The following is a 15,192-nucleotide window of genomic DNA, read 5'->3' on the forward strand; positions in this document are numbered from 1 at the left end:
AAGCTTTATAGCATATCTCTTTTATGTTTTCTTTGCAGTCGAAGAGGCGTCTCCTCAAGAATCCCATGGTGGAGTTTCTGCATATATTTACAATGTTGTCTTTCCAGACCAGGCGATTATTTATCGTTACTCCGAGATATTTTGCTTTGGTGACTTCTTCTAGTGTGGTGCTGTGTTTATATTGATGGTATTATTGTCCTTTTGTTGGTAATTTTCAGGACTTGACATTTATAGTGGGTGAAATTCCATAAAACTGTCATTTCCCTATAATTGTAGGTTATCAAGATCTTGCTGAACAGTTTCTGAGTCCTCCTTCTGTCTTGTTGTTCTGTACAAAAGGCTGTCATACGCAAAAAAAAGTCTCAGTTGAGTTCTTGGCGACAATCTTTCAGGGAAATCATTGATGTAGATAAGGAACAAGAGGTGATACAGAACGGTACCTTGGAGCACACCTGATAGTACTGGAACTGACTCTGACATTGCACCTTCAATTCCGACTTGTTTACGGTTAGTGGGGAAATCCATTATCTGGTCGTGTGTGCTACTCATGATTCCATATATCCTTAGTTTAATAGCCAGAGTATGGACTTTATCAAATGCTTTACTAAAGTCTGAGAAGAGAGCATCTGTTTGGAGTTGTTGATTCATGTTTTCTGCTAGGTCGTTGCAAGTTGTTATTAGTTGTGTTTCACAAGAGCGCTCCTTTCTGAAGCCATGCTGTGCGTCTGTCAGTATGTCATGTTGTTCTAAATGCTTCATCATATTGCTAAATATGATGTGCTCCAGTAATTTGCACGTGATGGATGTGATTGAGATCGGCCTATAAATCTCTGGCTTGGTTTAATCACCGTTCTTGAATAATGGAGACACTCTTGCTTCCTTCCACGCTCGACGGACCTTCCCTTGTTTGATTGAACTCTGGAAGATTAAAATCAGTACTAGTGATACTTGATTGGACAACATTTTAGTAGCTTAGTAGGCATTTAACCGGGGCCAGTTGTTTTCTCTTCTTTGATGTTATGAAGGAGCTGTGTCACACGTTTCTCTGTTATATGTATGTCTGTCATTGGTGGAACATTTGTGCTACCCTCGTTTATCCAGATTAGAAAAAAATGAGCAAAATTTGTGATTTAGCAGATTTGCTTTTATTTTGGGGTCTGATTGGTATGTTCCCTGGCTATCTTTCAAGGGGGGGGGGGGGCAACTCCTGGGTTGTCTCTATGCTGTCCTTTAATGTAAGACCATATTTTTTTTCGTTTGTTATTTGAGGGGTCACTTGCAACGTCACTTACGTAGTCCCTGTGTGCTTTCCTGCATTCTTTTTGGTGTTTCTGCCTTGACTTTCTTAATTTTTACCGTATCACAGTCCGAGTTAGTTCTTTGGCTTTCAAGAATACTTTCGCTTTATTTCTATTAAGCCTTTTAGTTATCGTATTAATCCATAGTTTGTGGGGTTTGGATGTTGTAGTTTTCTGGGGTACATTAATTATCATTATAGTTTTCATATTGGGGAAAAAGATCCCATTGTTAACATATATCAGTAATAGGTGTAACTCTGCCATAAATTCAGAAACAAATTGCTGAGCGTCTTGTTCCATGCAAGGAATTTACCCAATGGAAACCGTACGGTGCTCTTATTGGCTAACCAACCAGCGGCCTCGATGAGAAAAATATCCGCCATTTTGATGTTGGCTGGGAATCGCGTTACTATAGTAAACAAGCGCTGATCGGCCGTTCATGAAAACAAGTTGCTGCTCGCTCGTTTAACTCAAAATTATTCAAAACGATCTCTCTAAAATGATATAAATGTGACTTCTTAAGGTTTTCTTCACGGTCAAAACCACACAACATTCTATTAATGATTACGTCCGAGGCAAACAGGAATATTGACAGGTCGACCGAGAGTTCAACTCGTGAGACGACAAACATCAATGCGAAGTGTAGCGAGAGTCAAGCTATTGTTTGTCTTGTCCTATTCTATATAGAGAAAAGGATAAATAGTATAGCCTCGTTGTGAGTGGTTGCGTGTCATAGTCTTGTTTTTAAATTGTTTCTGTTGTTTATGTGTGTAGTGATGACTCTCTCACACTCAATTTCAATGCCAAAAGAGGAATTCCCGCACACAAGAAAGGGGAATTGGGGTGGTATTTGGCATACATATTTATAGTATCTAGTTCTAAATAGATAACTGATTAGAATTATATTATGATATATAAACACAATGCCAAATACAATTCCGAAGTTTCCTTATTTCAAATGAAGTAAAGCTCCAAAACCTAATGGTAGTGATTGTAGTACTGAGTGTTAGTGAGGTGATGTGGTGTTGGTGGTGGTTGTAGTTGTAGTAGTAATAGTGATGATGATGTGGTGGTGGTGATGATTGTAGTTGTAGTAGTAGTGGTAGTGATGATGATGTGGTGGTGGTTGTAGTAGTAGTGGTAATGGTAATGATATGGTGGTGGTGGTGGTTGTAGTAGTAGTGGTCGTGATGATGATGTGGTGGTGGTGTTTGTAGTAGTAGTGGTAATGATGCGGCTATGTGGTCTAGTAGTATGACACTCGCTTCCGGATCGGAAGGCGTCCTGGGTTCGAGCCTCGCGCTCAGCGCATAGTTGAGTCCTTGGAAAAGGCTCTTTACTCACATTCTCTCACCGTACTCAGGTGTAAAATGAGTACCTGGCCGTTAACAGAGTTGTCTTTGTCCGAAAAATTGTAATATCGCCTAACAGGCGTCATGTCCCGTCCTACATGTTAAATGTTGACCAGGGACCCCTTGTAAAGCGCTTTGAGCACATTTAGTAGATATTGCACTATATAAAGCTCAATTAAAAAAAAAAATTCAATGATGATGATATGGTGGTGGTGGTTGCAGTAGTAGTAGTGGTAGTGATGATAATGTGGTGGTGGTTGTAGTTGTAGTAGTAGTGATAGTGATGATGATGTGGTTGTGGTGGTTGTAGTAGTAGTTGTAATGGTGATGATATGGTGGTAGTGGTGGTTGCAGTAGTAGTGGTAGTGATGACGATGTGGTTGTGGTGGTTGTAGTAGTAGTGGTAATGGTAATGATATGGTGGTAGTGGTGGTTGTAGTAGTAGTGGTAATGGTAATGATATGGTGGTGGTTGTAGTAGTAGTGGTCGTGATGACGATGTGGTTGTGGTGGTTGTAGTAGTAGTGGTAGTGATGCTATTGTGGTGGTGGTTGTAGTAGTTGAGGTAGTGATGTGGTGGTGGTTGTAGTAGTAGTGGTGGTGGTGGTTGTGGTAGTAGTGGTAATGATGATGATGTGGTTGTGGTGATTGTAGTAGTGGTAGTGATGATGATGTGTGTGTGGGGTGTGTGTAGTAGTAGTGGTAGTGATAATGATGTGGGGCTCGTGGTTGTAGTAGTAGTGTTAGTGATGATATTGTGGTGGTGGTTGTAGTAGTAGATGATGTGGTGGTTGGAAAACACATTACAGGTTATTATAATACATGATTACACACATTCTCTAACTTCATTTTTTGACAGCTTCGTTGTGCCATAAATATACGCAACAGTTCTGAAACATTTTATTGTGGATTTTGATATTGTTTGTTGTTTTTCTTGTGTCGTTATGTTGACATAGATACCGAATGAATGATAATTACTACATTCTCAGCCAACAACAAAATGGCGCTGAATGCTTTCATTGGTGGACACTTTTTAGGCTTCGTACGTATTCTCATTCGTTTAATTCTATGGTTCCATGTTAATGATATTTGTCTGCTTCCATAAAAAGATGTTTCTCTTCACTGGTCGAATTCGATTTGGTTTGATTCTGTTGTCAATTTGTACAATATCGTGGTCACCGATTCCCAGTAAAATAAACACTTTTTCCACATGTGATGGGTGTTTCGTTAGGAATATATCTAGTAATGAGCCATTTCGTGTGTTTTCTTTGACAACTTGTTGCAGACACTTTATCAATCACTAGTTACTGTAGAACGAGCTTTAGTCTCAATGGGAATCTAGCTTAAGGCGACCACGAGTTGTTTATTTTCAAACCTGTTGTAAGGCTATCTTATGTTGACAACATCGGCGACTGGTTTATTCAAATGAATGGAGGGATCGCAACATTTAAGGATAAATAAAGACAACTACGAACAGGCACTCATCTGTTTGAATTCTTGTACAACTGCATTGTGGAAATAACCATAGATCTGTTATTGAAGCCTTGTACTGTGCTCCTTCCAGCTCGAAAACAAGCTTCCTCTTCTGCCAAGATATCTTCGTTTTTGTTTGTTTGTTACATTCTGTTTCATATTATCTGCAGAAGCATTTTACTAGGGTGGCTAATGAGACTTATGGTCCTATAGTTACTGCACTTTTTCAAATCTCCTTTTTTGGAAGAGGTATAATCAAGGATTGTGTCCAGTCTTTTGGCCACCTTGTCTCGTTCATTATCTTTTGGCATAAAATTTTTCATTGCCTCCACTGTCTCCCCTCCACCATTTAAAAAAAGTTCTGTTTTGTTTGAGCTTAAACCCCGGATTGCTGCCTAAACCTCATGTTTCATTATTCTTGGCGTGTCTGGGGTTTTGTGTATTCCTGTTCTCTATCAGTGACATCTATATATGTCGGAAGAAGGGTCGTCTTACTGTTGAGCCGGTCAGTTAAGGAATTTCTTTGATGACGTAAAAGTGACATCACTTCTCCACCCGATGGGGAAATGGTTGGGGGAAAGACGAGAAAGGAATGCCTTTGATTGTCACCGACATCTGCATATCATTAAAGCCTGACGACAGGGGTACTGTTATATAGGAAAAAAAAACGAACGGCCCCGTAGGATGCAGTAAGTGGGCAATGATCTGTCCTGTATATGAAGTCCTAGGTCTGGGCTCAAATATATGTTATACAACCCTTTGCAGTATTCGGGCCATCTGTTCATGTCATCCTCTTTCTGGGTAAGTAGAGCACCTTTGCTGTCCTCAATACCATTAGCTTTTGGTCTACTTGCTACTGTAAGCATTTTCAAGATATCATAGGATTTCTTTACATTCCCGTGCTGTATCCCATGGTCAATGTCTCCTGATGACTCCTGCATTTGCCTGTTGATACTTCATTCTGGTCTCTTCATCACGGTTTTTATTTCTCTTCAGTTCTCTCCTTTTGTCGCATAATTCCAATATATCATCGGTCACCCATGGTATCATTTTTCTTCTTTTTTGTCCCAAAACCTCTTCTGCAGTCGTACGCAAAACATAACCGATGTAATAGTGTCTATATAGTTGTCAATAAGGTTTAGGGCCTCAAACTTTCCTCCAATTTGTGCTTGGAACTCTTCTGCTATCGTGGGGTCCTTGAGTTTCTTAACATGAAATCTTAGGCGTGTCACCATGGCAGGGCGTTTTATCCGTAGTTTCAGTCCCAGGGGGCAGAGCACCATATCGTGATCACTGCCTATATCAGCGCCAGGATTGGTTCTTGTTTTCGCTTTGTTAATACCAGGCTTAAACCGTTAGAGGTCAAAATAATATAGTCAATTTGATTGTGATTTCGGGAGAGTGCCAAGAGAGAGGGAATGGGGATACCCCTCTGATGCGCATAATGGACGCGCCCCCGCTTCGAGCCGAAATAAGTCCCAGCAACCCTTGTGCGCAGAATCACTGACTACGTCTAGAGCTGCACATACGAGATGGAAGTCGGTTTGGACGAATTCAATCCCTCGTGGGGGCGGGACGTAACCTCCTATAAGCTTGGTGAGAAGTTGCCAGGCTTTGATACCAGTAAGAGGAGACACTGGGTGACTGCGAATCGGCTTCGGTCGAGAAGCTGCCTCACGGCCAGTGCGCTTCATCGGTGGGGTCTTTCTACATGCCCAACATGTACCCGCTGTGGGCAAGAACCTGAGACGGCAGAGCATCTAGTCGAAAAGTGTGCTGTGACGATGCTACCCGGCGGGTTTGCGACGGTGCACGAATGCGGACCAGACTTTGCTGATTGGGTCGATCGTCATAACATAGTAGTGTGAAAACCATAAGAGGCTGCTGCTGCCAAGTCGTTGTTCTTGATGGCTTGCGAGGATGTAGAGTATTTTCAACCATTCATTAGTCTTAGTCCTCTATCATTTGTTGTTCCGTATGCAAAGCGTCAAACTGTGCCGTCCAGTTCCTGTTACTACTTTCTAAATCAGATGCACACAAAATCATACCTGAACGAGCAGGCTATTTGTGTACAGTGCCTTACACAAGGACACAATAGTACAGCTAGAACATGTTCTCATTGTCACCATGAAGTAAATAACGTAACGCAAACAGTTTGGCACAACAATGCATCATAACAGTTGATGATGTTGATGATTATGAGGATAATGATGATGATGAAGATGATGATGATGATGATGATGATGATGATGATGATGATGATGATGATGATAATGATTATCATCGGTATGCCGACTTCCTAATGTTATCAAATCATTGTTTAATAAAGTTCGATGGAAATCGGTTATAAGGTTTCAAATGTTTATTTTCAGGCTATTGCAAACATAACTCATACAAGAATATAATATTTCCAATCAACAAATCAAGTAAGTAAAATTAATAATGAGGCAAAGCAAACAATAATAATAATTAATAATAATAATAATAATAATAATAAAATAATAATAATAATAATAATAATAATAATAATAATAATAATAATATAATAATAATAATAATAATTATTATAATAATAATAATAATAACATTACATAACATAACATATGGCATAGGGCAAGATAGGATAAAATCCCCTGACTGCCCTTAATATTAATAGTAATGCCAAAAAACATTGATTAAAGATTACAATAATGATACACGTGGTAAAGATAGTATTTCAACTTTAATGTACTCATGTATATTATGTGGTGTACAAACATTATCTTTAACCGTGACATGCAAAGCCCACACACAAACACACACACACACACGCGCGCGGGCGCGCGCGCATGTAGAAGAATACTGGGTAATGTAAATGTTGCTGCTCGAAGCTCGAAGAAATAAATAATAATGCGAAATTGAATATAAGCTTCAATTTAATTACAGAACAGATCAAATGAACGTTTCGGGTTTCCCCTTTATCAACAAAACAGGATGAATGAAACACCACAGATGAATGAGATGATGTGGTAGTGGCGTTCGAATAGCGTCCTACCTGATGTGATGAATACACGATTAAAGAACGAACAAAACACGGTGTTGCAGCTGGGAGGTTATTCTTGAAGAATACTGGGTAATGTAAATGTTGCTGCTCGTTGCTCGAAGAAATAGATAATAATATGAAATGGAATGTAGAAGATAACCATAATAATATAACAATGCATAATATTTAAATACAAGATTGAAAGCCATGTCAACAGCAGTGCAAACAAGTATTATTCGTCATATATAAATCTCCCATCATATAATTTCCTGTCTACTAACACCTTGAAAAAATCCATAGATTTTGCATTCTTTGTTTCAAATTTCAAACTGTTCCATTTCTGGACAATACGAATACCGAACCAGTTTTGTCTTATGTTTGTTTTGCATCTAGAGACCAAAATCTTAAACTTGTCCCCTCTAGTAAAAGTAATATTAGATTATGAAAAAAATATATAAGAAAAGTCTATCCTATCCAGACCATGTACGGATCTATAAACCTGAATTAAATCCCCACAAATTCTTCTATATTTCAAATTGGTAAGTCAAGAAATTCTAACCTTTGCTTATAAGATGAATACTGTAATACTTTTTGGTAGCCCTCCTCTGTACACTTTCAATACTAATAGATTGTCTTTTATATAATGGGCTCCACATGCAATTTACGTATTCTAGAATTGGTCGAACGACCTATTTATACAAATATAAAAATGTGGTTTTATCAAGTTTATTATAAAGTTTATTCAATCTTAAATTTGATGACAACATACATGAAAGTGGAAAAAATTATTTAAAAAAAGAAGGTAAATGAAACCAAAAAATAAACTGATACACCACACAAAAAATACAACTATCGTAATACTACCAATACGTACAACAACAACAACAACAATAATAATAATAATAATATAATAATAATAATAAAATAATAATAATAATAATGATAATAATAATAAATAATAATAATAATAATAATAATAGATAATAATAATAATAATAATAATATAAGATGAAGAAGAAGAACAATAATAATAACAACAATAACAATAATAATAACAATAACAATAATAATATTACCTTCATCATTACTACCACAATCATCACCATTACCACCATCACCATTACCACCATCACCGTCACTTTTACTTTTCCAATCAGTTTTTCTCATTAAAAAAAATATTGATACCCATCACAACAGACCTCCTTACTTCTACGAAAATTCCCGTAGAACTAGGGCTAAATCCCGAGCTGGATATAATATAAGTTTTTTTAATTAAATGCCATTTCTGGTGCCAGAGCTATCACATAGAGTTAAAAATATCCCCCCCCCCCCACGCATTATAAAGACAAACTGGTGATTTTTAAGGGTAGTTAAAATGTTTACGATGTTATTTACCCTGAAAACTACTTATTGCATTTTCCTATTTCAAGCAGGCAGGTCTGCTATGATAAGTATCAGTTCCATAGTCAAAATAAGACAAACAAAAATAACTTTGATTTTAATCCATACAATTTGATGACAACATACATGAAAGTGAGAAAAAAGTACATGAAACAAAGCATTAAAAATGAATAAATAAATAATCATAAAAATACAACATTGTAATACCACCAATGCTTACAATAATAATAAATAATAATAATAATAATAATAATAATAATAATAATAATAATAATAATAATAATAATAATAATAATAATAATAACAGAAGCGCCACAGCAATAATATCTAGTATTGTATTTGTAAATGAGGACCACGCTTATACCCCATTCGTTGACAATAAAGAAGATAGGAATTATATCTTGGTAATTCTGTTTCGGAAAATAAAGTTATTGACATTTAGTTATACTAGGTGCTCCAAAATGCTTTGGTCTGGGTGATCTTTATCCTCGGAGAAATTCCAGCATAATAAATAGCCCACCACTTATTTAACACATTTCTATCGTTGATTAAAGTTCTAGAAGAATGGGATTTGCGAACATTGCTTAGAAGTTACACACATGTTAGTTTAACGTATTGATTGGTAGAATTACAGAATTAATTCCCAAAGACAAATAAGTGAATCTTTTAGAATATTACAAACATTTAGATAATATTCCGTACTGATATAGTCTAGAGCGAAACAACCTTGTGTACTTCAATTATTCCATGTCAAGGGTTGGTTTCTTTGTTTTTAAGAATTTTACGGCGTTTGTGACGCATGTAGGTCATTTCAGCGCCATAAAGAACAGAAAATGTATAAGATAGTCTAAAAGTAAAGACTTATAAAGGTTCTATATATTATTCCCATCATTATGTTTGGACGGCTTACACAATTATAAATATGTACATACAAATTCAAAAGTGAATCAAAAGTAACTTTTACATCCTTTTCATAAAGCACAACTGAAAGTAGATTTGACATAGAAGTATCGGTAAAATAATTATGATATGGTTTTTTTTCCTATATGTAATACTTTACATTTCGAAACATTAAAATCCAAATGCCATGTTGTAGACCATTTGAAAAGTAAAATATATCATTTTGTAGAATGTTATGATGTTCATTTGTACTATAGATCTTCGTATCGTCTTCAAACAGTTTGCAGGCTGAATTTATGCCACATGGTAAATCATTTATATATACAAGAAATAAAAGTGGTCCCAATACGCTTCCTTGGGGTACACCGCTAATTACATTCTTAAAATCCGACCCACCCATTGACAATGAATCTTTGTATTCGATTATTTAAAAAAGTATTTAATCCAGTTAAAATATCCCCTTTAAATCCATATGCTTTTAGTTTAATAAATGATCTCTCATGAGGTATAGAATCAAAAGCTTGCGGAAATCAAGATAAACAACATCAATGCATTGATCACGATCAATTAAATTCGTAAAATCTTCCATCACCTGTAAAAGTTGAGTAATATATTTCAAAGGTCACTCTCTTCAGTAAATTTGGGGATGAAGGGAATCGGGTCCATGCTTTTAGTCACGTCTAAATTCAATAATTTGGCAAGTATGTCGTCTAATAAAAAATCAGGAACGTTTAATTGATTGTAACATTGAAAGTTGGTATATTTGTAGTGTCTTCTTGAACAAACACAGATGAAAAATATAATTTAAAACATTAGCTTTAACTATATCGGAAGTAACCTTGGTACCATCATCTTTCAGTAAGACACTAACACCTGTTTTTTTCTTATCCAAAAGCCTTTCGGATTATTATTACATTCGTGTGCCAATGTACATTCATACGTTTTCACAGCATTTTGAACCGTGTATTTGGTGTTATTTTTAACCTTGACATAATATGTCCTCTTTACATTTTTGTAAAAAAAAATATCGTTAAGGCGTTGACTGAAAGTATATAAAAACATGTTCTCACCTTCAACGTATTGATTACCCCAAACATTCCCAAAACCATATTTACGCCACATTCCTTATTCCACATTAATTAACACAAATATAGTCAATAGTACTTTGACCGTTTTTGTTACAAAATGTCACCTTCCCTACCCCTTTATCTTCCTACCATTGATGATTACCATGTCACTCATTTTATACACTCTGACAAGTCGTTGCCCCCACTCATTTACTCCTTGATCTTCGTTTGAACGATTGACAAGCATGTTGTGGATTGACAGGTGTTACCGTCTATCGTTATGATATTATCTTTTCAAATACTTATATTTTCTTCTATTTATATATATATCTAATATATATATATATATATATATATATATATATATATATATATATATATAATATATATATATATACTATATATATATATATATATATATATATATATATATATATTATATATATATATATATATATCAGATAGCCCGCGGTCCTTGAGTTTAAATCACCTATAATTATAATGTCACATTTCAATTGTCAATCTTGTCAGTTATAATCTCGTACCCATCTATTCCTGAATCGAGTGTGTTGCGAGATGACGAGGCGGGTTTCATATAAACACAGATAGTTTATATATCCTCTGGTAAACCTAAATATTTTTCACACCATTTAAAAATCAGACCATCCTCAAAACCCCAATGAAAATTACGTATTCCTGTCCAAATACTGTTTTTAAAGAATCATACTAATCCCCCACTATCTCTTTTTGCTTTTTTTTTTCCTGCGGTTGCGATGCTTTACATACACATTCATATCCATTTAAAAACAATACATTATACTCATTCGTCCAACACTCGCTTAACACAATAATATCACAAATTATATTTACCTCTTTCACAAAAGTCATCATTCTCCAGCTTCGAAATAAGACTGCCATTTACATTTAGAGATAAAACGGATAAACAGGGTACAACATTGTTCTGGAGGCCCCTGGTACCTCATCCTACTCTTTCCCGACGATATCAATCTTACGCTAAAAATAGTCACCAATGGGAATTTAAGGATGACGTGAAGCAACCGTGGGTCGCCTTGCTTTGACTTTTTATTGACACGGGAATGAACGAACATTTTGTCGCCCATTTCAAAATTTTCCAATTAAATAAAAAAATTATAGAATTTTTATTGTTCATGCTCTGCAACATATATAAATTTCATTCCTTCAACCCTATTTGCACGATTAAGGAGGGGGGGGGGGGGAAGGGGATTTGGACACAACTCTACTATCGGTTATGTAAGGAACGATCATCGAGTCTTGCAATGACAGTAAGGTCTGATCTGTGGGATCGACTTCAAGATGCACCAAGGGTCATTGCCGTATCTGAGGGAAAGAAAATAAAAATACAATTGAATTGAATTGATAAAACCATCGCGATGTCAAATCAATCTCATAATACAACGAAAACCATATTCATGACAATTGTAAACACAATGCAACATTTGGTGACTATTGGTCCAGTGGTTTGGAAGCCTTAGTGTTACGAAAATCAAATTTGCCAAATATTTATATAAAAGCAAATATACATTAAGGGATGTAACCATGAAAACTGACAAAACTCTCTTTGATTGTTTTATTTCCCTGCCTTAGTTTTCTTTACCTCGGTGTGTGTAACTTCAAAATACACTCTATTGATCCCTTGGCACGTAGCTCGACTGTAGACCATGAGAGCTAAGGAGACCCATTATAATGATAACTTAAAAATACCAAGTCTTTAAAACAGCTGTTTTGAACATAATATGGTGAAATGGTATTGTGTCCGAATGAATCAGACCATTAAAAAATGAACATAAATACGAATCTTGAGATTTTAGATAATTTAAGAAATTATCTCCTTCCTACATCCCAATGAATGTAACATAATCCAGAATTTCACTTGTGTGGCGAAGTAGCAACTAAAGGAGCAGGCACTGGTGCAAATAAAATTCCAGAAAGGTCTAGACCATCGAGTCAAGCTGATTTATTTCATACATTTTCTTTCTGCTTTGTCTGGCACGGTTTAATGCACACTTTTTCATCCTTTCTTTAAAAAAAATATATCTAGCCTTATGGAGAACATTGTGCCATTTGAGTCAATAAAAAAAATTATACGGCGCACAACTCTACTGAAAGATTTGAAAATTAGAAATGTACTTCTAACAGATAGATAAACAGATAACTTGATTTCCTTTTATAATTTAAAGTCAGTTTGAAAGTTCGTTGTGTCAAACAGATATCACAAAAATTGTACCGACGACACTAACACTCTCAAAAACAACCAATCTCGACACTGTAAAATGTTGTCAGTTTGGCATTTTTACGCAAATCGTTGCATTCGAAATAATGTATTCACTTAATTACTTTAAGGATTTCAGATCTACACTAAATTTTCAACAGTTTTCATCGAATTATGACATCAAGTATTATTATTGCCCCTTTGATGCTTTCAATGTGATGGTTTGGGTGGATAATACCCAGGTTTAACTTATCGCCACACCCTCAACTCTATATGTCCAGTATAAACATCAAGTACAAACTGTCAATTGTATCTGTCTATCTGTCTTGCTTCTAGCCCAAACAAACCAAAAGTAGGCATATTATGATGGAGTACCACTTAATTGATACTGTTCGCCTCTGCTTCAGAATTTCAGGATTAAAGTAGTCAAAACACCCATTTTCTTTCATATGTGTATAGATCAGTGTATATTACTTTGTTTTGAATTATGGGCAAACTCTCAATTTTACCAATCAACAATCAAAACACGATCACCCGAGTACTGTACTGTAAGGTAAGTTCTCGATCCCAGGATCGTCTTTCAACTCTGCTTACGTCTGCTACTTCAGGTTTATTTTCGCAGTTGATGTAGGTACATCGGTACTGCTGGCTTCCCCACCTGTTCGTTACTGTTGCTGTCATTCGCTATGCTAGAATCTATATACATGAATATGTCTAGAATCAGAGCCTAAACTAAGACTTTTAACTAGACTACGTGATCAATTTTATATCAGTGGCACAGCTTTGGCCTGGTTAAAGGAATATTTGTTTGAAAGAACTCAGTCAGTAATTATAGAAAACCATGTATCAACTCCATCCATATTAACGTGTGGAGTGCCTCAGGGATCTATTCTTGGCCCTCTCCTTTTTACAATGTATACTGCTCCCCTCTCTCATATGTTATCCACTTTTCCCATTGATTTTCATTTTTATGCTGATGACACTCAGCTGTATACAAAACTCAATAATGATCCAGAGCTGTCATCAGTATCTGTTATGGAAAATTGCATTGCTAACATAAAGGATTGGATGAAACTAAACAAACTTAAATTTAATGATGACAAGACGGGAATGATAATTTTTGGAAATAGGTATCAACTCTCAAAAATATCTACAAATGAGATACTAGTGGGTGAAAATGATATTAAACCTAGTTCTTGTGTGAGAAATCTTGGGGTGTATTTAGATCAAGGGTTATCCATGGAAGATCATGTTAAAAAATATGCCAATGTTGTAACTATCACATTAGAAACATTGAAAGAATCAGATATTATATTGATGAAGATATTACAAAGATGCTTGTTAATTCGTTTATTACTAGCAGATTAGATTATTGCAATTCCCATCTCATTGGCTGTCAAAGTAGATTAATTCATCAACTACAAAAAATTCAAAATAAAGCGGCTAGACTTATAAAATTAACGAAAAAAAGAGATCATATAACACCAGTTCTCCAGGAATTGCATTGGCTTCCTGTGAAGTATAGGATAGAATTTAAAATATTGTGCTATGTTTTTAGATGTCTGGATGGATTGGCTCCTGAATATTTGCAGGAACTGATTAAAAAATATGAACCCACTCGAAATCTAAGATCATCTCAGTCCCAACTTCTAAAAGTTACCACCTCAAAATCCACTTTCCGTGAAAAAAGCCTTTTCATTCATAGCTCCACGCCTATGGAACGCACTTAGTCCGCGGACAAAGTCCTGTGAAAACTTATCATCTTTCAGGAAATGTCTGAAGACTGAGTTGTTCCGCGAGGCTTATTTTTCATGAAATGGATGTTGCTTTGATTCTGTTTTTTGTACGCATGCTTATTATGTATCATGTAGTGTCGTGATTTTTAATTTTGTTGTTTTTAAACATCTTTATTTTTATTTTTATTATGTAAAGCGCCGCAGAGCACGATTAACGTGGATGTTTAGGCGCTATATAAATTAATTATTTACTATTTACTATTTACTAAGACTATGTAAGCGTAAGTCATTGATTCGTATTAAATGACGGTGAGTGCAATATCGAATGAAAATAGCTCTTTCCCCGCGAAATTGTGGGCTTTTTACTAGTTAAAAAAAATCTTTTATGGCTAGGAATTCAGTTTACAAAACTCTGTTCATCCCAACCTATAGAGTAATCGTACAAGCTTCGCACAGCTGATCGTGACTTTCGATCCGCACACTTTTTGTGACCTCGATTTTGGAAATTCCTTTCAATACGTTACATGCGGTAATTACAAAATGATAGTATTTAATTGCCTCAACCGATATTCTTTCTTGCTTCTTGGGAAAGAAAAACAAGGTTGCAGCTTATTTTTCGCTCCATTTAACCCACGTTACTTTCCTGAAATCACGAGATCGGTGATTATCAACTTTCCTTCATCCTTGGGATGG

General features: G+C 35.7%; 1 pseudogene across 1 annotated transcript in view; it reads right to left on the reverse strand.

Annotated features, from left to right (window-relative positions):
- Positions 1-11,721: 11,721 nt before the first annotated feature.
- LOC144979306 (uncharacterized) overlaps positions 11,722-15,192 on the reverse strand; it is a 29,194-nt pseudogene continuing 25,723 nt past the window's right edge. Inside the window, exon 9 of the transcript XR_013646660.1 lies at positions 11,722-11,871. The product of XR_013646660.1 is annotated as an uncharacterized LOC144979306 (transcript). The remainder of the gene's footprint in view (positions 11,872-15,192) is intronic.

This window comes from Berghia stephanieae, chromosome 9 (genome assembly GCF_034508935.2).
Source record: "Berghia stephanieae isolate SIO BIC M18660-M18661 chromosome 9, UCSD_Bste_1.3, whole genome shotgun sequence".
In the NCBI taxonomy this organism is placed as follows: domain Eukaryota; kingdom Metazoa; phylum Mollusca; class Gastropoda; order Nudibranchia; family Aeolidiidae; genus Berghia; species Berghia stephanieae.